The 22,731-nt window shown below is 38.7% G+C and overlaps 1 long non-coding RNA gene across 1 annotated transcript in view; it reads left to right on the top strand.

The window, feature by feature from the left end:
• Positions 1-20,808, top strand: part of LOC311437163 — a 50,829-nt gene extending 30,021 nt beyond the window's left edge. Inside the window, exon 2 of the long non-coding RNA XR_014693336.1 lies at positions 20,424-20,808. This is a non-coding gene — a long non-coding RNA (uncharacterized lncRNA). The remainder of the gene's footprint in view (positions 1-20,423) is intronic.
• Positions 20,809-22,731: the final 1,923 nt, after the last annotated feature.

Here is a 22,731-nt window from a genome sequence, read left to right as displayed (position 1 = left end):
TAATTTTTAATTTTTCTAGAACTGAGCTTCAGTGAAGATTTTATACTTTGAGTTTCTGTAACCCTTGGCCACAGTATGCTAACCTCTCCCTCAGGCTAGTCCATTTTTTCCCTTGTCCCTCCCTACATCTTCATGCTTTTCTGGCTGAGGTCCCAGGCACATGGTAATACTCTGCCAAATCCAAGTTCAGAGCAAGGACATATCTCACTTCCAAAAGAAGAAGAACATTTCAAAAGAGGAGAGAATCTTATACCAGGAACCTCATCCTCACAGAAAGCAAAGACAGTTGCATGAGTAGCGTCACAGGAAAAATAGTCTTTCCACTCTAAAACACCTGCTCTTCAGGATTCATACAAAACATTTCTAAATTGCAATACCCCTTCAAGTCTTCAGGGGATTAAAAAAAATAATAATAATTAAAAAAAAAAAAAAAGAGTAAAATTGTGTTTTTGCTGTAACTCCACAATGAAGAAACTGTACAAGAACATCTAATGAAGTAAAATATTGTGATTTTACAGGTAAATATTTTAAAATAATAAAATACAAATAGAATCTACCTCCAAATCAGTATTAAAACTCTCCCTGCCCACTCTTTGATTTAACCATCTAGATTTGCCAGAGATATGTCACTTAGACATAGTATTAGTAATGTTTGGTGTGGTGCATTTTCTTCAGCCAAGTCATCTTTTCGCTCATGTTTCTTTATAAGGTTCAGTTCCTTTTGTTCAAACAAATGCTAAATTATACAAGCACAGTATAATGATGTTTTATTGCAGAGAATATCACTGTTATTTAGCTATAAACATTCTTCCTTCATGTTTAACAGAAACCAATTAATCAGAAATAGGGCAAAGCAACAATCATATTTTATGTTCTTGTCAATATCGAGAGCTTATCACAGAATCACAGAATCACAGAATTTTCTAGGTTGGAAGAGACCTCAAGGTCATCGAGTCCAACCTCCAACCTAACGCTAACAGCCCTCCACTAAACCATATCCCTAAGCTCTACATCTAAGCGTATGCTGATAATGCATCTGTGGCTAGTTGCAGGATGCACTTACATCTGTTCTGGCCTGCCCAAAATGTACCACTGCTGAGAGGCTAAAGATAGAGTCATGCTGAGCTGCAAAGTATGATGTGCTGGAGCAGGTGGAAACCAGGATTAGAAGGCTTTCGGCAGCCCTGGGAAAGGCCCAGCTCTGAGGCATGTCCAGGCAATAGATGCAAAAGAGGACTTTATTTCCCTTCACTTCAGAGAAGCCACAGAAAACCCTACTGCTGCTTCTGGATTTGCCAGGGTCAACACAAAGTTTTTGAAGTGTGAATCAGCATGTTGTGGCCTCCACTTGCTTGCTTTCCTCTGCTTCTTTTGAGCATTCCCCTATTGACAGTCTAAGTATCCTAACAGAAGTGAAAACTCTCTTCAGGGTCTCAGCATGAACTAGAATTAGAGAATCCAGAGAGATCAGTTATCCTGAGCATTGTTCACACTCTGGCCTTATCCCAAACTCCAGCATCACAGAATCACAGAATTGTCTAGGTTGGAAGAGACCTCAAGATCATCGAGTCCAACCTCTGACCTAACACTTACCAGTCCTCCACTAAACCATATCACTAAGGTCTACATCTAAATGTCTTTTAAAGACCTCCAGGGATGGTGACTCAACCACTTCCATGGGCAGCCCATTCCAATGCCTAATAACCCTTTTGGTAAAGTTTTTCCTAATATCCAACCTAAACTTCCCCTGGTACAACTTTAGCCCATTCCCCCTCATCCTGTCGCCAGGCACATGGGAGAATAGACCAATCCCCACCTCGCTACAGCCTCCTTTAATGTACTTATGGAGAGCCCCCTTCCCTTGTGCTCTTGCTGCTGGCCTGTTTTGGAAAATGTATGATTAGTTTGCCTTGTGGATGATGATATGATGTGAATACATCAGATCTGGTGGTTATTTATTTAAAAAAAAAAAAAAATCTTCTGCCTAACGCTAGCCTGAACTGGATTCTTTCTCTGTCCATTAAGTCATTGCAAACAAGTTGACGTCCAACTACTTCAAGGAGTGTTTAGTGTATTGAATAAAGTCCCTCACTGGTCTTTAGACCTCACTAATGGAAAGGCAGCTGCATGATGCAGATGTTTATTTGAACTTTTTAAATGCATTGCCTTATTTGGCAACATTATTCTTAGCTGCTGTTTAGACTGAGTACAAGATCAGAGAGAGAGCTAAGAGCTGCCACACCTAGTGCTTCAGAATGAGTGAGCAGTTATCTGTCTGCATCCTTCTGAAGAGATATACATTGAATTCTCCCTGTGTCATTTCTCTGTTGAGTCATTCCCTTATTGCTGAAACAGTTTCTTTTGCCTTTTGAACTGCCTAGACCATATTTCTTCTTGATAGATGTGGTGTACAAAGTGCAAAAGAGGAAATAAACTACTACAATGTCTTTGCATGCACAAGGTAATAAGGCACATGCTGATCAATGCACTATTCGCTTACAATAGAGTGGTGACAGCCATTTGAGGGTTAGATGAGGGCATACTTATGTATATCCTGAGCATTCTTAATTGCTGCTATTAGGTCATAAAAGAAAAGGCAGTCTGGAGTTCTGAAGTTTTTCTACAAAAACCAAGAGTCTAGAGTCTAATGTGCTAGTCAAAATTCCCAGCTACTTGACACTCAAGTAATGGATGTTTCAAGGAATATCAATAGCCTGAGAATCCACATGGATTCATCAGAGGAGTGCAATAATGTTTATTTCAGTGTCAGAAGGGATCTTCTTTCTCTTTACTTCTTCAAGAATACTAGGACTTTTTACCTTATAAATCTGATTACAGCGCTTTTTCCTATCTTTTTTTTTTTTTTTTTAGGACAGAAATATTCCGTTGTTCAACTTTTGAGACATTTTTGGGAACAAAGAGGGACACAGAGGGTAGAAAAAGTGCAGAACAATATTGCATGTAGCATATGACTCCACAGGGTAGACACTAGGGCTGTCATCAGAAAATGCCATTTCCTTCAGCATGCTAGAAATGGAATCAGTAATTTTCAGATGAAACACTTTCTGTATCCAAAAGCATAATTTGAGGGCATTCTATTGAATGTCTGAATTCTATTGAAGTGTTTTGGTCCATAAAACCTGCTGTCAAACCATGACGGCATATGCCCATGTTCTTTTGCAGTGGGAAAGTGAGAGGCTAGAGCTCCCAGCTGCTGTGTCTTGGTGCACTCTCACGATGTAAATTGCATTGCAGGGGAAACCTCTAGCCTGACAGCACTAGGAGTTCAAACTAAGGGACATCCATTGTCTTTCAAGTTTCAGCTTTGACAAAATGAATCTTGGAGTCATGGGAATACCAGTTCAAGTCAAGACTTACAATAGTCTTCGTGGTTTAACACAGCTCTGATTTTCAAAAAAGCCAGAACTATTCCTTTTTTTTTTTTTTTTTTCTTTTTCCTCTCCATCCTTCTCCCTTCTCCCACTTACTTTTAAAGAGAAACCAAGCAAAGGAAGAATTCCCACAGTAGCCTGTATATTGATGCAGAAGGGAAGAAGGGATCCAAAAACAGGAAATATACCATTAGTGCTAGATTGATAGACATGCATCCTAGAAACCCATTAACTTCCTGACCTTTAAATGCTACAATGCTGACCTTGACTCAAGGCTCAGTGTGACTATCTCCCTCTGTCTTAATACAGCAACCATACCTTCCATGAGATATGTATGGATAACTGAGGAGGAAACTGAAGTGCAGGGCAAGATATACACAACTTGCCTGAACAGAGAAAAGGTGAGAATCACAGAGCAGCATTTCAACCTATAGCTTCAGTTTCCAGGTATTACCTTCTAGGCTTGCCCTTACTATTTTTTGCCTTTTTCAGAGACAAAAGTGAGAAAGATTATTTTATAACAAGACCATTGTTTAGGATGCTATAGGAAAATAGTAAATCTTTTTCCCCTTCTAGATATCTAGAAGGGCAAATATTTGGTTTACAAATCAGTTTTGTCAGTCATTTTTGTTTAGTCTATTGAGAGTGCATCATTTAAATCAAGTGAGAGGTCAGTACTTGAATACAGTGGGATTTTCCGACCAGACTTGCAAAGAAATGCAAGAGCTTCTGTCAGACTTGCAGTATAAACACATTAAAACTTTTCTGAACACCCCTGAGGCAAATGATAGTATTTTTTAATATCTAATCTTTATTATCATTGTCTGTGACCAAGCTAATCTTCACTCTTTCCAGATTAAAATTATTATAACTAGATATATCCTTTTGTTTCTGGTATAACAAATTTGCAAGTTTAATTTTTAAAAATTAATTCCAGCAATTCTATTTCAGACTGTGCATTATGGACAATTTGTAATCAGTTGCAAAAGATTAGACCCTGGGCACACTTAATGGGGATGTTTTAATAGTGCAGATGGCAAAACAGCCTGTGGAAGCAGGTCTGGTGGGCATTCTGCAAAAGCTAATTCAGTCAAAATTTATCCAAGATGACATAATGTACAATTGCTACACTGGGAAACTCTATTAAAATTTCACACATTTAAATCTCTCCCTTCTCTTTTAATTAGAATTTTCCAAGAGAAAGTAGAGGCCATGTGTACCTTTCTGAACCCAACAGGAAAGGTCAAGGATAAACAGCATGATGCATGAAGTTCCTTTGTGCTCAACATGTTCAGGTTAGGAGGAATGTGTTAAAACGATTGCATAGAAGAGACATGTCTGGGAATGAATTTTCATTGTGAACCAGCAGTGGCACTGGGATGTTCTGCCTGCACATGTACACCCACCCACGCTGCCTGTTACATTATTCAGTGTTTGTATGCAGCTCTCCTAGGCACTGCAAGGAAAGTGAATTACTCTCATTCTTAGGCTTAAATTCTAATTCTCCAAAAGACCTCAAAGTTTTTATCTTATTCACTATTGAATTTTACAGGAACTGCAAATGAAATTGCTGAAAAGGAGAGTAGAAAAGGGTTACGTATTTTACACAGAACTTGTATAGAAAAGGGCAGAAGTAATCTACCTTTATTCTGATATAGAGATTAATTTCCCATCTCTTTACTTCTGGCCTGACTTTTCTTCTGACTTTTGTATTCCTTACCACACAATGGACTAGCTTGGGCAAGAGATGTGGAAGGTGTGTCCAGAAAACTCTTTTGAAAACCACTCTTGAAGAAAATGTGGTGACTGAATTGGAAAATATGGGTCTGAGCTTGCTAAGAGTGAGAATGGAACCCCAGTTTAGTACTTCTCACACTAGTTCCCCAGTCATGAGGTCATTATCAAAAGTTTTTGATTGTTTCCTCCCTCTTATTTATGGACAGTGATTTTTGAATGTATTTTCTGTACTTGCAAATTCTTCCTGGATGAGGATACTACCTTTATGAACAAACATATCTATGCATCTCAAGACTCCCAAGCAATTAAACAAGATTCTTAAAACATTATTGGAGCAGAGCTTGTAAGTGATGTCTGTTGCTTACAGTTTTTAGAAAAAAGTGGGGTTTTAAGTACCATGCATATGATTACCTACTAAAACTACTGTTTTCATGCCTCAAGATTTCACAGAATCATGACAAGAAAACAGTTATTTAAGATAGGACCCACTTCTTCATTTCTGTTCATTAAAAAAAAATAAAAAATCCTTTAGGAGCTCTGTGTAAGTGAAATTACCTGATTAATAATCCAGCCCATAAAAGGTGAAGAATATGCCATAACTGTTCTTTAGGGAATTAGACTAGATTTTTTTTTATTTATTTATTTATTTATTTATTTATTTATTTATTTATTTATTAACCCTTGGTAGGTACTTAGCACACTGTAGCACACCAAAAATAAAGGCAAAACATCTGATTTCATGTACAGTGTCAAATCTTATTGGGATGGCTTCAGAGCCAAACAAAAATCCTGAAGGGCAAATATTTTATGCTGCTTCTTTGCTTAAAATCTTCATTGCAATATCCAGCTGAAACATAGTGCACGTCTATAAATCTAGCTTCTCCTATCCAAATAAAAGGACTGTAAAATTTCTGTTTACAATAATCCACTTGATAGGCATTACTTAATCAAAGTAATGCTGTGCTGTGCTGTTTCAAAAGGAGCAGCTACATATTTAAGTAAGATGACAGACTTATTTTCTGTCTTTTTGAAGACTATGTTCCATTTATTAATATTTACATTTACTAAGCTGTTAAACTGCCAGCAAAGAAGCTGCTGTTAGGTAAAGGAAAGTAATTTACGGTAAATGTAAAAAAGAACTATTTGTAAATTCATCAGGTTAAACTTGAATGAGATTGTTATTCCCGTGAATTCATTAGAAAAAATAAATAAATAAATAAATAATAATAATAATAATAAACATATCTAAAACTTCAGAAATATTATAATTCACACATGAAGGAAGCCTGGATAGGTCAGTTCCAAAGCATGTTATTTCAGAAAAATTTTATGCCCCACAGCATATTTCATCACACTAATTTAATCACTGGAAGTTTGCTCTGTATTGCAATAAAAATGATGACCCATTTCCTAGGACTGCTTGCTTATACTGGGAAATGTTTTACTTCATCAGGGGAAAAAACAAAAAAAATTGACTTGTCCTGAACTTTTATGCACAGCTTCCATAAAAGTGAGGCCAAAGTAGTTCAGCTGATTACTACTCTATTAACTGAGAATGTAATTTCCATTTCTTTCCTCACCCAGTTGCTCCTGTTGGGTGGTATCCTCTAATTTGATGCTTGAAGGAAAACCTGAGATTTTTCTGCAGGCTGGCATTCATTGCTTTGCATATACTTACAGAAAAAGCCATAGAATGTGTAACACACAAAGGATAACAAAGAGTGCAGAATATCCTGTTTTTTATGGGCATGTTCTACCCATCAATCTGTCAGTCTGAATCATTTCTACAGCTGTGTGAATAATTCACAAGTGAATCATTCTGCAGTGATCTAATTTTTCTGCTTATGAGAGATTTCTGACCATTACTGATATTTTTATTAGGAACATATTTTAAATTATCCAGTTAATTATTACTCCCTAATTTTTACAGCTTGGTCATGAAAACCTCCTGTCTGTACAAACTGTGGATTAGCCTTCAGTACCCTCTCTTATGCTGAATGGCAGCTTTCTGGGGAATCAAAAGTGTAGCACACAAAAGGACTATTCAAACACATCAAACTGTCCGATGTTATATTTGCTATTTAAACTTGTTAGATGTGATTGGTCAATAGATTTGTACAAAATTGCTACAAATATCTGATTGGGCTTCTGTGTTGACATTGCCAGTAGTAAATGTTCATTATGTATAAATGTTAAATGCAGGTTTCACAGACAGTCTAGCCAGCTAAACCTATTCACACAAAGTGCTTCAGAGAATGAGCACTTACAGGAAACAAAGGGGATGTAAGCTTGATTCATGTGAACCGATACATAAAAAGGAAAAAATATCTGAAAAGATATCATTGTCCCTCTGTCACTGTCAAAATGTTAAACGTGTAAAGTTATAATGCTCATTTACTGATATGTCCTCAAAAACATATGTAATCAATTACTTAAACCCATAACATCCTTGATAATGTAGTACAGCTTTCCTATATTTAGGCAACATTAAACATAGAAAAAATGAAGTGGTTCATATTGGTCAAGGTCACATAAAGTCACTGAAAAATTAAGAAATTAAATCCATGGGGAGCAGGTGCAGATTCCTTATAAATCTAAAGACTGAACGTATTTTCTCAATATGCTCTACAAGTATCAAAACCTCATCCAAGTTTCATATGCCAGGAATGGATGCAGATGAAAACTGGCAGAATGATCAAATTTTTTGTCTGAATCTTTAAGTTCAGTCAACCTTGAAGCTCAAAATAGTTTTGGTGAAGGAGCTACTTTTTTTTTTTTTTTTGATAATGATGATAAAACTGTTCCAATAACTCTTACTTAAAAACCAAACAGTTCATTGCAAATCTACATAATTAAAGTTACTCTTAAGCACACCACTAACCATAAGAAATTAATATCACTTTATACTGTTTTGAGAACATTTTAACCTTTAAGAAACTTATGTGGAAGTGGGCTAGCAAACTAAAATACAACCATAGAAATAAAAATGATACCTTTCTGATATAATCTAACTTCCTTGGACTTACCACTCTGAATAGGGATCTTGAAGAATGAAACCTTCCTTCCTTATTCATTTCTGTTAGTTAACATCCTCATTCATTTCTGTTAGTTAACATTCTTCACAGGTCCTCCTATTTCAGCACAGGCTTTCTTCCAGGCAAAAGTACCTGTGATCAAAATCATACGTTAGAATGTTCTAAAAGCTCTTGAAGTAATAGTGAATACACACACACACAACACACACACAAGCCAAGTTCTAAAACTAGATGTCACAGGCACGGGTTCACTGGGAATTTGTTTCTTGAAACAGGATTCGATATACCGAAGTCTCCTGGAATATATGTGTATTATCTGGTTATAAAGCAGCTGTCACTTAAGCACTAGCTTGTTCCACAGGCTGCAATACAAGGGGAGAGAAGGAAAGGGATGAACACTCGGTGATTTGGTAGGTCTGGTGTCAATTAAATTGAGAATGCTTTATTGAATAACATTTATTTCTATAATGCAACTTTTTGCTTTTATTGTTATATTATCCTAGAATCATAGAATATCCTGAGTTGGAAGGGACCGAAGAAGGATCTTAAAATAAAAGAATGGTTTGTGGGGGGGGGGGGGAAGGGACTTTAAAGATCATTTAGTTCCAGCCTCCATCATGAAGTCCAACTTCTGACTCCACAGAGAACCACCCAAAAATGAAACCATGTGTCTGAGAGCATTATCAAAATGTCTCTTGAACTCCAGCAGGCTTGCTGCTGTGACCGCTTCCCTGGGGAGCCTGTTCCAGTGCCCAACCACTGGCATCCAGTTTATATTTATGTAAAACAAAATAGTGTCCTGTCATTAGAATCTGAGTGGCTTTTTTTTTTTTTAATTTTTTCTAAGGGTTTAACTATAACTATCTAGAGTTTAATTATAATCTATCCATAAATTGAAATTTAGCGTAGCTATTAGAATAGAAACACAGTTAAATTCTGTAAAAGTTAGCTGTCATCTGGTCGTGCATGGACACAGAGGTCTACAAAAACAGGTTCTAGTAAAGCACACATTAATATACACATATTTTATTTATATATATGTTATTTACGTGTATATATAATATATGCAAAAGGAACAAAAGCATTTTGAGAGTTTGAGTGGCCTCAGCTGAAAACACTAAGACCACAGGTCAGTAATTTTAATCTCAAGACTTCCAAGCTCAAGTTCAGTTGTATTCCTAGACCATGTCCCAGCCCAGTCCTGGGATGAGATCAGTTTGAGATCACAACTGGTCCCCTTGTGATCTGCACAGTTTTCCACAGAAAGGAAATCTTGGCATTTAAAGTGGCTGGAGTTTCCATAAGTCAGTGATATAAGCGAACGAAGAACAAGCAGGAGATATATATACACACTGTATCAACCCACATGCTGATCTGTTACTTGTCTTCTCACAAGAAATAGTTTACAGAGGTAACAGTCTATGCTTGTTTAGGTTAGTGGTGAGAGAAGTGTCACAAAATTTGCTGCTACCAGACAAGACTGGTCACCTTTGGTTCAAGTAGGGATTATCTTTATCAGAACGGTAAAATAGACCATGACTAATGGTTTATGAAATCCACCACAACAGTTGTGGTTTCTTTTCTTCTTAACACAGGTGTATTTGTCTCATCACTGTAGTAATTAATAAATAGCTTCCATAGCCATTTTCTGAGCAAGAATAATTTTTTGTTGTTGTTTTGTGTGTGTTTTTTTTTTTTGTTTGTTTGTTTTTACGGATTTTCCCACAGCAAGGAATTCAACAGGTGAGATTCATGTTGCTTTGTCTTTTAGCTTTAAAAATGGTATTCCCATAAGTCCCTAGCGTTTCATTTGAGATAGGTATTATGAAAAGACCCCAAGTAGTCATCTCTATGCACATAGATTATATATATACATTTTTTCCAAATTCAACTATCTCAATCTGCTGTGCCTTGTAAAATACCTCTCTTCCTTGTGTCTCCCAAGTACATTTGCAGTCAGTTTGTGCTCAATGCTTCATGGACTTCTCCTGACCCTCATGAGACACGGTAGCATAACTATTGATCACAGAACAACCTAATTTAAATTAATTATATTTCAGAGTAATTACCAGGAGTGTTTAAGAACTATGAATTCTTGATAACGGTAAAATGAAAAGCTCTTTAAATTTCCAATAAATATACTACTTATATTTAGTGGAAAAAGACTTACATGTTAAATCTGTATCATACAGTTGTTAAAAGCACATTTCCTGAGAAAAATAAGTGTTTGATTTATTATATTAATATCAAAAACAAATTGCATGACATGTCCCATATGTCAAAGGCAACAAGCTATTTCAGATCCTGGGGCATGACCAGAGAAGGGATTCTCTGTAAATACAGGGATAAGTCCTACTCCCCTGTACTGGGTAAAATCACCACATCCCCTGAAGTCAGTGAGAGTTTTTATAGTCCTCACAGAAAGCCAGAATTCACTCCAATATGTAAAAACTCTTCTTTTCAACTAGACTAATTTCTATTATATTCTTCCCATTTTGTTCCTGCTGCTATTCAGTCCTGAGGTGCAGGTGAATCTCAAAGTATATATTTCAGAAACCTACTGAAAATCCTAAACCTCTAAAATCCCATGGAAAGCAATAGAGAGGATAGGCTGAGAGTGTCAACCTTAGCAAACCTAGGGTTAGGGCATGGAAATTGACTGCCCAAGGACAGTGGAAAATGGAAGAGGGTGGATTCCTTTTATTTACAGAAAGTCACTTGGAGAACCCACAGAGGCATTGGGCAAAAGCTGAAGCAATGAAGGTGTTGCCAAGAAGCTCCTGGTCAAGCCAGGCCCCAGTGCCACAAATAAGAAGAGTCAAGTATGAGTGGTCGGAGATTATGAGATAGTGCATGACTAGAAGATCAAAGGAAGTGAGTGTTCCCCTCTGTTAGGTAATTCTAAGATCACGTTTACTTTGTCCCCCAATACAAAATAAATATTGACTAATCGGAGAAGGTCCAATGGGGGGGATAGAGAATGCATGATCCATAAGGAGGGAGTGGGGTTTGCTTGATTAAGGGGGATCTAACTGAAGTCTTCAACCACCTAGGAAGGGGATTCTAGGGAAGACTGAGGCAGACATTTCTGGCTATAAGTCATATGTTGCAACAAGAAGCATTTGGACTATGTTCTCAGTCATATGGTCTGAATTCTAATTTTTGGGTAGACCTGCGTGGAGCCAGAAGCTGGACTAGATGATCCTTGTGGGTCCCTTCCAACTCCGGATATTCTATGATTCTATGCAAAACTCTGATCAGATACAAGGAAAATAATAATAATAATAATAATATATAAACATGGATATGCAGTAGAAAAGTTTTCCTGGAAATGCAGATTCTCCAACACTGGATATATTCAAAACTCAGTAACACCTGGCATAATCTGATCTAACTTTGAAGTTATTCCAAATCCCTGTTTGGGGTTAGGCCTAGAGACCCCCAGAGATCACTACCAACCTAAATTTTTATGTGGTTCTGCATTTCTGTAATACTACTTTGACCAGGATTTTCTTTATACCACCTCTCTGAAAGCAGCTTGGAAAATAACAAAATTAATAGACAAAACAAACAAATAAGAAACACTTGTTTGAATCTACTGACTCATAAATATGCTTTATTATTATAATAAGCAAAAGAAAGATTGAATCTGTGCTTTAGAGAGTCAATAAATACTTCCACACTTCCTTTTTGTGCATACCTGACATTTTACAGTAACTATAGTTATATCCACTGAACAGAAAGGTCATTAGCCATGTTTATTGTTTGGTAGTTGAATGTAAACAGACAGCTATTTTTAAAATAATCAGATTTATATATATTTTTAAGGCATATTAGAGGTATATTCTGAAACTGCTGTTTGAAAAACTGATGCATATTTACAGGGAATAATTTTATGAAATGTTGCTATCTGCCCTCCAATTTGCCAGACTTAGCACTGTAAAATGCTTTCTTTTGCATACTCATTTAAAAGCCCTTAGGGGATTCACAGAAAGCTGAAAGGAAGGAGAGGGCATATTATGCACAAGAAGTTTGGAGCTTTAAATCACGATGAGTGAAGAGCCAACTCATTCAGACCCTGAAATTCAATTGAACATTCACCTAAAGTCTATGGTATGGTGGTTTTACCCTGCTGGGCAGCTGAATTCCACCACACCCACTCTTTCATTCCCCCTCCTCAAAGGGAAAGGGGGAGAAAATACGATAAGAAAGGCTCAAGGTCTGACATAATGACAGAGTAAGATCACTCAACAATTATGATCATGAGTAAATTAGACTCAGCATATGGAGATTAATATACTTTATTATACAATTTATTACCTATTACTAACAAGCCAGAGTACTGAGAAACTAAAAACAAACTAAAAACACCATCCTCCCAGTCCACTCTCTTCTACCTCCTCCCCTCAAGTGGTGCAGGGGAATGAAGAATGGGGGCTGTGGTCAGTCCCTAACACTTTGTTTCTGCAGCTTCTTCACAGTCACTCTCTGCCCCTGCTCCACGTGGGGTCCCTCCCACGGGATGCCGTGCTTCCAAACTGATCCTGCCCACAGGCAGCAGCTCTTCAAAAACTGCTCCCAGATGGCTATGTACCACGGGGTCCATCTGTCAGGAGCAAACTGCTCCAGCACAGGTCCCCCACTGGGGGCAGCTCCCCCCCAAACCCCCTGCTCCTGCAGGGGCTCTCCATGGGCTGCAGCCTCCTCCAGACCACATCCACCTGCTCCCAGGGACTCCTCCATGGGCTGCAGGGTGGAGATCTGCTCCATGTGGGACCCATGGGCTGCAGGGGTACTTCTGCTGCATGCCTGGAGCACCTGATGCCCTCCTTCTGCACTGACCTTGGGGTCTTCAGGGCTGATTCTCTCACATTTTGTCACTCCTCTCTCCCAGCTGCAGTTGTACAGCAGTTTTTTGTACCCCTGCCCCAAATCTGCCCTCATAGAGGCACAACCAGTAATGCTCACTGGCTAGGGTGTGGGCAGCGGTGGGTCCCTTTGGAGCTGGCTGAAACTGGCCCTTATAACACAGGGCAGCTGCTGCGCTCTTCTTACAGAGGCTGCCCCTGCAGCCTTTTGCTATGAGGCCCTTCCCCCATAAACCTAATAAATTAGGGAAAGTGAAAACTTGGATAAAACTGTGTAATATGTAAACTATAGAGTATCACAACCTTTAATAAATATAGTATACCATTCAGTGAAAATTATTTTCAATAAACTTGGAAATTAGGGGTCCTTAAAATTTGGGGGTTTAGCAAATGATCCTGCATGCAGACTCCTGCTTTTGAAAATTTTGATCAAAAGAAAAAAAAAAAAGTAATAATTTCCCTTTGAAATTAAACCATTTTTCATTAAAACAAAAATAAATGCAGAAAAACTCTACCTTTCTGTCAGAATTAGCTTTATTTTCCTTTAACATTTTTTTTTCCAAACTGTTGAAGAAATGAAACTACTTAATTCTAGTTTCCCTGCTCTTTTCAGATGCCAAAATATTGATAGGATGCCAGTGAAAAGTTAGTCTATTTTATTTTACGGGCTATCAACTCTGTCCATTTTATAGACATAGAGAGTCAAGGAAGAGCAAACTTTTAACTTCAAGCTTGAGCAAATAAAATAAATTTTCAATCAAGCACTATAAACTTCACTTGTCCTAATAGAGCAGTTAACAGAAAGAATGTGAATCAAAGATATAAGGTTAAAAAATTATTTCTGCCACTTTCCTTCACTCAGAAGCACTGGTGTGTGAAGCCAAGCTTTGGATATTGGCTGTGTGCATTGAATTGGCTAATGAATGAAGTAACCCAAAAAGAAGATTGACCTGATTTTGACTAGTGTGTGAGACCTCTGCTTTAAAACTGTCATTTATTTAGCAACTGTTGGCATTTATTTTAACTAAGGACATCATAAATAATTACAATGAATGATTATGAGTTATGGATCTTAAAAGTATATTAGAAACTTCAGTATAGCATTACTCTATTCAATGTCATATCTTTTATATATGTTTTAGAAAGATATTTTTCAGACAAAAATATCTAATAATAGCTAATTGTCACAGGATGAAAATTACTGTGCAACATAACTTCTATTTATACCCTTGAAACCATTCCTTTAAAATACTACTTTTAAATGCCTGTAAAACATGGTGTCAGTCTTAAATCTCAGTCCCATGGTGTCACTTCATGATGTGTCAGTCTTAGATCTAATTTCAGTATAATTCTGCTTTGCTCAAAATAGTCTTTATATATATACATATATTACAATCCTCAAAAGTATATCAATATTATTATTTATATTACAGTACTGCCTAGAACATGAGCCAAGAACTGGGCCTCAGTGTATTAGATTCTTTACAAATTACCAATAAACAGATAGTTCCTTTGCCAGAAACTTATACAGATAAGAGAGAGAAATGTTGACAAGAAAGGTATTATTATCGTCATCATCGAAGGAGAATTCAGGCATAGGCAGATTACAAGTTCATACTTAGGATCACACCAGGAGTGTGAAATACAGATCTTCAAAGTCTTGTATGCCATGCAAGCTTTCCCAATCATTCCAGAGAAATATTTCATTACCTCTAAATTTAAAGCTGACCATATGGCAGAATTTTTAGCTTTCTTGTTATCCTCAAACCCAGGGGAACACACTTGTGTTAGTACAAATAGCTATGTGATTACTCATGGAAAGTAAGGATAGGGCACCCACATTAGGCATTTTTGGAAGCTTGCCACGTTCAGTCTAAAATAACAGCAGACGCTCTTCACTGAACACTCTGCTTCCTCTCTGTAGTTGTCCACATGATTTTTGAACCTGAATGAGCTACTACCCTCCATCTCTCTGGCACTGCATGAGTCAACAGTGGGTGTACATAAAGAATGCACATACCTGAATCAAAACACGCAGGACCTCTCTTTGAGTGTGCCTCACAGGCCTAATCCTGAAGGCAGCTCCCAAGCCACCTTCAGAAGATATGCCTAGTGGTTTACTGTCGATAGAAACCTGTAATTGGTACATACAGAAGTAGGTGCATGACCACTGTAAAAGAAATGGCTGTTTCCCCCATGAGCTGAAGGGATCGTGTTGTGCCTCCAGAGTCACCTGGACAGCATTGTCTCTGCAGACCAGTTTTAGCATTGTCCCATCTTCCTGTGGCACAGAACTGGTAGCACCACCACCAGATCTATCTTTTCCAAGGGGTTGTGGCCAACTCTGTCTCTGAAACACACTACCTTGCTTCACCTTACTTCCAGTATCCACATAACCATTAACTGCATGAAGTTTAACAAGGCCAAGTGCCGGGTCCTGCACCTGGGGCGCAATAACCCCAAGCAGAGCTACAGGCTGGGAGAGGAATGGTTGGAAAGCTGCCAGGCAGAGAAGGACCTGGGAGTGATGGTGGACAGTCGGCTGAATATGAGCCAGCAGTGTGCTCAGGTGGCCAAGAAGGCCAACGGCATCCTGGCTTGTATTAGGAACAGCGTGACCAGCAGGGCTAGGGAGGTGATCGTCCCCCTGTACTCAGCTCTGGTGAGGCCGCACCTCGAGTACTGTGTTCAGTTTTGGGCCCCTCGCTACAAGAAGGACATCGAGGTGCTTGAGCGGGTGCAGAGAAGGGCGACGAAGCTGGTGAGGGGCCTGGAGAACAAGTCCTACGAGGAGCGGCTGAGGGAGCTGGGCTTGTTCAGCCTGGAGAAGAGGAGGCTCAGGGGCGACCTTATCGCTCTTTTTAGGTACCTCAAGGGAGGCTGTAGCGAGGTGGGGGTTGGCCTGTTCTCCCACGTGCCTGGTGACAGGACGAGGGGGAATGGGTTTAAGTTGAGCCAGGGGAGTTTTAGGCTAGATGTTAGGAAGAACTTCTTCACTGAAAGGGTTGTGAGGCACTGGAACAGGCTGCCCAGGGAAGTGGTGGAGTCACCATCCTTGGAAGTCTTCAAAAGACGTTTAGATGTAGAGCTTAGGGATATGGTTTAGTGGAGGGCTGTTAGCGTTAGGTTGGAGGTTGGACTCGATGACCTTGAGGTCTCTTCCAACCTAGAAAATTCTGTGATTCTGTGATTCTGTAACCAAGGAAATTTGAATGAGTCTTTAAACGCTTCAAGTGATTTTATTTTTATACCATTCCAAATTTCCTTTCCTCTCCACTAGGTAAATATTTCATGCACAACAGAAAACACTTACTTGTATCAACATAAGTCTGATACCATGCCAGGACTCACTATGTGATGGCCACTCCTTCATTGAACTCCCAAAACAATTCAAAGAAGATATAAGGAAAGTTTTCTTCCTCTTATTTTCCACCCCGTCAAAGTCACTATATATAATTAGAGTTCCCTGCTGCAAGGTAGAGCATAGCCTCTCAGAACCTAGCAAAAAATATGTTTAGAAACTGCAGAGCTGGCCAGCCATGAACACACTATGAAGGAAGGTTAAAAAAAGTAACTGTTACTAGCTGTAGGATACACATCTGTAACAGGTCCTATACATAGTTGCTGCATATGAGAGGTTGGCCCATATGGGCCAACTGGAAGAAACTGCATTTATAGATAGACCAACTAAAAAGAGCTGTTATACAGTCAGAGGGCTTCAAGGACCCTTATTATTAAAGATAACAGTAAACTGTACATTAAGAAATTTCAGCTCTTTCAAAGTTCAAGACAAAGGTTTTGGGGGCAGTTCTTATTGCCTATATATGTACACAGGAGCTCCTGCAGACAAACCTCACTATAGCCAGAGACTTGGAGAAATGAACCTATCTTATAAAAAATAAAAATCACAAAGAGTGCTTTTCTTCTAAAAAGAAAAATAAGTGTTTGAAGTATTTTTGTCCTTGAGACTTTTTTTTTTTTTTTTAAACCCTTTGGGGTGATTGGCATCATATTCTAAGTTGCAGCCTTTGAAGATTTTGTCTTTATTTTACCTTGCCTGAGTTATGAACTACCACTTTTATTACAGAAATCTTGTCAGTCACATATCTCCAGCAGCATTTGCTGTTGAGTATATAATGGAGTATTCTGTACACCACTTTCAGCTGGCTAATATTTTCTCTTAAACAGAGCTGTTTAGCTAAGAAGACTAGAAAGCTACTAGTTCTTAAATGCTCTAAAGATCAGTCTAAGAGAAAATCAAAACATCTCAAAACCTGTTCAGCAGTAAGGCACATACATGCACCTAAGAAGTAAGCACATATTAAACTTATCTTTGTAGTACCGGTCCCAAATTCTTGTTATTTTTTAATAACAAGAAGGTGATAAAAAAGTTCAGGATATCTCCTGCACAGCTGGGGGAAAAGTGGGAGGGAAGGGAGGTTTACATGAGGTCCTTTCACACAAGTGGGTGTTGCTTCAAAATGAAGATTGATTTTACATTACATTAGCTGCTGTAGGATAATGGAGTCAATTTAATCAAGGTCATCTGAGGACAAGAAAGTTAATTATAGAATATTAGACAATCTCAAATTCACATGGTATAGTAAGAATTGATAGGGATCAGGAGGAGGACCGTTGATGCAGCATGGTAGTATGCTTCATTCTCATGAGAAACAGATTATTTATACTACCATAAGACCAAAGAGAATTATGATACCAGTATTTTTTATTATTATTATTTATTTATTTATTTACTGTTTGGACAAATCTGATTCCAAAGCCTCCAACCAGAAGCTGCACCACCAGCAAGACAGAAGAGTCACAGCTCTTCTTTTGTTAGACCTCACTCCTTTTCTTGGCTGCCCACTGGCTGTCCATATGAACTCCAGAAAGATATTCCAGAGAGTGAGATGGGAATCCTCCCACTTTAAAGTTAATTTTTGGTGATCAAATTAACTGAGGTGCTTCTCATCCCTCCTCGATGAGAAGGAGGGATGAGGGGCATTTCAACTTAATCCTTTCTACTGCTTAGCAAGGACTATAATATTTTGACCAATATGTGCCATAGTTTATAAAGGTGAAAATAGACATTTTAAAATGATATTTAGGGTTTTTAGACAAGTGGCCTCAATTTTTTTTTTCTTCTTTTCCCAGAAAACACAGTATGTATCAGGGATTTACATTTACCTCTTTATTTTCAAATCACCCATAATTTAAGACACTGCTTTAAGACACTAAATCACTAGTGAAAGAATACAGCATTCATCTGCATTTATTCACATACAGGGAATTCAATTTGCTCTCTTGGACAGCACTTCCACTTGTTTTATATCCCTTTAATTAGGACTGTCGTTGCTGGGATTTTTTTTTTTTTTTTTTTTTTATCTGCCAGGTTTTTGTGTAAGGTAAATATTCATGCTTTTAAAGAGAAGAAAATAAAGAGAGAGAGAGAAAGAGAGAGAGAGGGAGAGAGAGAAAGAGAGAGAGGCCCATCACTTACATTTAATCACACTAAACAAGCTCTTTAGACAATTTGTTCTGAAATTCCTCTAATTAGAGCTTGCCCTCCAGGTAATGCTCTGATCTGATTTACCAGTGAGTATAAATTAGGGACATTACGTAATTAGCCCTAAGACCACAAATGGAAGTAACAGCTGGGTGGCTCAGAGGGGAAGCAAATAAACAGCTCCCATAAGATTTCTTAATAAAAAATAATAATAATAATAAAAGTCCCTTCTTCTAGGTATAGTCCTTAGTGACAGCTTTTGTAGCCCACTGTAAGAAAAGATTCCATATTTGAACTTGTTTTGAAAGACAGCAGTTGGCATTGAGCATTAGCCTGGCACCTCTTCATATGTTGATGTTCTGAAGGGTAGCTGTGGATTCATATCACACAGAAGCCATCTTTTTTAGGCGATATTAATACTTTAAGTAACTGGCAAGAATATCTTCACTGATTAGCAGCGATGGTATCACACATTTCCCATGAGTAATACATAAAGCTGCTTCCTGACTCGTCCGAAGTTTCTGCCTTCATTTTAGTTCCTGCTACGTCTAACCTGAAGTATTGTCATCCCACCTCAGACAAAGCTTTAAAAAACAACCAAATTACTTTTAATGTATAACAAAATATAGTGCCTTGAAGCCTTGAAAATATTTTAATGTCTTAACAGTTTCTTGACAGTAACAATAGCAACTCACAAAAGCTCCACTCATGCATTGTCTTGTGTGACATTATCTCTCATTATATTATTAAAGTGACATTATCTCTCATTTTCTTCTGAAATAATCAAAGTTCAAAAGCACTTGACCATCTCCACTTTAATACAGGTATGTATGTATATTTCAGCTTGCAAGTACTGGCTGCTTCACTGTTATGTATATAGTAGATTTTAGTCTTAATACATGTATCACAGTTTCCAGAACTGGTTGCTAGACGATCTAAGCTAGGAGGTAACAGTTCCCCATTTCTTTTATTATCAAATAAAAAAAGGATTTTGAATCAAAGGGAGAGTAAACTGTGATCTGAAAAAGGTAAGGGTGACCACTTTGGTAAACTGGCTGATACAACCTCAGCATAAGTTTTTCAGGTCTTGCTTCTTACTGCTTGTCATTTGATCTTCAATAACGATCACAAAGACAGAACTGCACCTTTGTACTACTCAGCTGTGAATGGCTCTAGGTCTGTCCTGACACACCAAATCATCCCCAAATTGAGTAGCTTTCCCAGACAATGATCTTCAAAGGTTATTATCCCTGTGGATGGAAGATCAGCGATTATGTCAAAGTATGGCTTTCTTACAACTGCTCTTCTGCACATAGTGATGATCAGAAGCAAAGGTCACAAAGAAGGGAAACCTGAAGTTTGCATATATAAATACACATGTGTGTAGTGGGTTTACGTGGCAAGGTTTTGGTAGCAGGGAGCCATAGGGGTGGTTTCTGTGAGAAAGATCTAGAAGCTGCCCCATGTTTGGGAAGGGCCCCATTGTTTTCCAGATCTGAGCCAATAAGCGATGTTGTTTTGCGCCTCTGTGAGAGCATATTTAAGACAGGGAAAAAACGCTGCGCCACACAGCAGCCGGGAGAGTCAAGGGAGTGAGAGAACAGCCTTGCACCAAGGTCAGTGTAGAAGGAGGGGGAGAGGTGCTCCAGGCGCCGGAGCAGAAGTCCCCTGTGGCCTGTGGTGAGGACCATGGTGAAGCAGGATGTCCCCCTGCAGCCCATGGACTACCACGGTGGAGCAGGGTTCCACGCTGCAGCCCGTGGAGGAGACCACGGTGGAGCAGGTGGCCCTGCACCGACGGAGGCTGCCGCCTGTGGAAGACCCCTGCAGGAGCAGATTCTGGGCCGGACCTGTAGCCCGTGGAGAGGAGACCACGCAGGAGCAGGTGACCTGGCAGGAGCTGCTGCCCGTAGGGGAGCCAGGTTGGAGCAGTTTGCTCCTGAGGGATGGACCCCGTGGTACGGACCCATATCTGGAGCAGTTCTGGAAGAGCTGCTGCCTGTGGGAAGCCCACGCCGGATCAGTTCATCAAGGACTGCATCCCGTGGGTGGGACCCCACAGCACAGGGGACGAGAGTGACCGAGAAGGAGCGGCAGAGAAGAAGTGCTGTAGACTGACCATAACCCCCATTCCCCGTTCCCCTGCGCCGCTCGGGGGAGGAGGTGGAAGAGGGTGGATGGGGGGGTGAAGGTGCTTTTTTTTTTTTTTCCTTTGTTTTCTCACTTCTCTCGCTTGTTAGTTGTAGGCAATAAATCTTACTATCTCCTTATGCCGAGTCTGTTTTGCCCATTACAATAATTATTGCGTGATTTTCTCATCCTTATCTCAATCCTTGAGCCCTTTTCACATATTTTCTCCCCATTCCTCTTTGAGGAGGGGGAGTGAGAGAGCGGCTGTGGTGGAGCTCGGCTGCCCACTCGAGCGCAACCACGACAATGTGTGAGAGAGAGTATGGGTATGTATATTATACTTAGAAAACTAAAGCTTTATGTACACAGATTATACTATAATATACTTAAAAAAACAATTCATAAATCATGCCACCAAAATGCTTGTGCACTGTCTTTCTCAGCTTGTTATACAACCATAACTATCCCCAGTGCCTCTCTGATCCCCAGACACATCAGCATACTATGGAAGGCACCGACAAACTTATAGCCCCTAAACTGTCCATCTAGACAAGTGGTAAAGTAATCCTTACACAGCATCTCACCCATCACAACTTAAAATTAGGCATGAGGATTTACCCACTTGCTAAGTAAATACAATGATACAACAAATGCAATGAGCTATGGGAAGACAGGCAGTGATGTGAGTGACAAGGTCCTCTGCTTTTATCTGTCTCTAAGTATTCCTGACTACTGAATTAGATCACAGACATCTGAAAGGCATAACTATTTATCTTCTTACTGCTGTATATTTCTCTCCCTAAGAAAAAAGACAAGATGTGTATGAAGGAAATGGGGAGAGCTCCTCTCTCATACATTATACACTGCAGCTTACTCAGGTCACTAAACATTGTGATTTGCCATTACTATTAAACAGTCTCCAGTAATTCCTTATGCTACCCATAAGCTGCTTTAGTTTATGCATGATTTGTCCTCAAACTTCCAGTCCCCAGAAAAATTTTCTCTCATAGCAGTGCCATACAGGACAGAAATCTTCTAAACTTCACCATATTATTTCAATAGGTATAGTATTTAGCTACTTTTTTTTTTTTTTTTTTTTTTTTTTTTTTTTTACTGATACTATCAGCATTTATGCCATATTTTGTAATAACATTGGCTCTCATAAGAACCTACTAAGAAAGTCACAAATTTCAGTGGTACATCTTATCACACACCATCATAACACTGACACCACATATCATGCTCTAAATGTTTGATTCTGCAGCAAATGTCAACAATAGCACACTGGCTATGTATGTTTATTACACTAAGAATTTAGATCTGATAACTGAATAAAGTTGTACTGTGTTTTTTATATATATAAATATGCATCCATATTTACACACACCTCCCTAAAGCTCTTCACTGACTCCTCAAACTACTCTAGGATTTGAATGAGATTCTGACTTCTTTTCCAGTTAGGAGAAAAACCACATGGCTGCTTTTATTATTATTATTTATAATACTTCATGTTATTGTATTTACTTTCTACTGAACTAATTAAAACTAATCAGAAAGTAAGGTAGGTACATGTCTTCTGTAAATACTCTTTTGCTGGAATAGAGGTTGAAATGCTACCTATCTTACTCAGTTCAAATTTCAAGCTTTATCAAAATAGCTCTTAGCCAATAACTCCCCAGTACAAGTCATCAAACCTTACCTTTCTGTCATTTCAATCCTGGTTTTGTGTTTTGTTTTTCCCTGTACCACTGCTTATATACTTTAAAAGCATAATATTTTCAAATTTAAAATACTTTATAAACCTGCATGAATAAATTACGTGTATTCAAAAGAATCTTTGCACTTCAAAGTATTCTTCTAATTACTGCAGAATAAGTATAAAACAGCAACACACTGATCTGGAAAGAGGCAGGGAGGGAGGGAGGAAGGAAGGAAGGCAGGCAGGCAGGCAGGAAGGCAGGCAGGCAGGAAGAGAAATAATCTCTACTGAGGACCACAAAGGCAAACAAGGGCTGTTTTCTCCACAAAAACCATGCATCTTTGAGCTATCATAGTAAACCTCC

Source organism: Aythya ferina (genome assembly GCF_964211825.1).
Source record: "Aythya ferina genome assembly, chromosome: 5".
Lineage (NCBI taxonomy): Eukaryota > Metazoa > Chordata > Aves > Anseriformes > Anatidae > Aythya > Aythya ferina.
The sequence above is the reverse complement of the archived record's forward strand: the minus strand, read 5'-3'. Positions and strand labels throughout refer to the sequence as shown.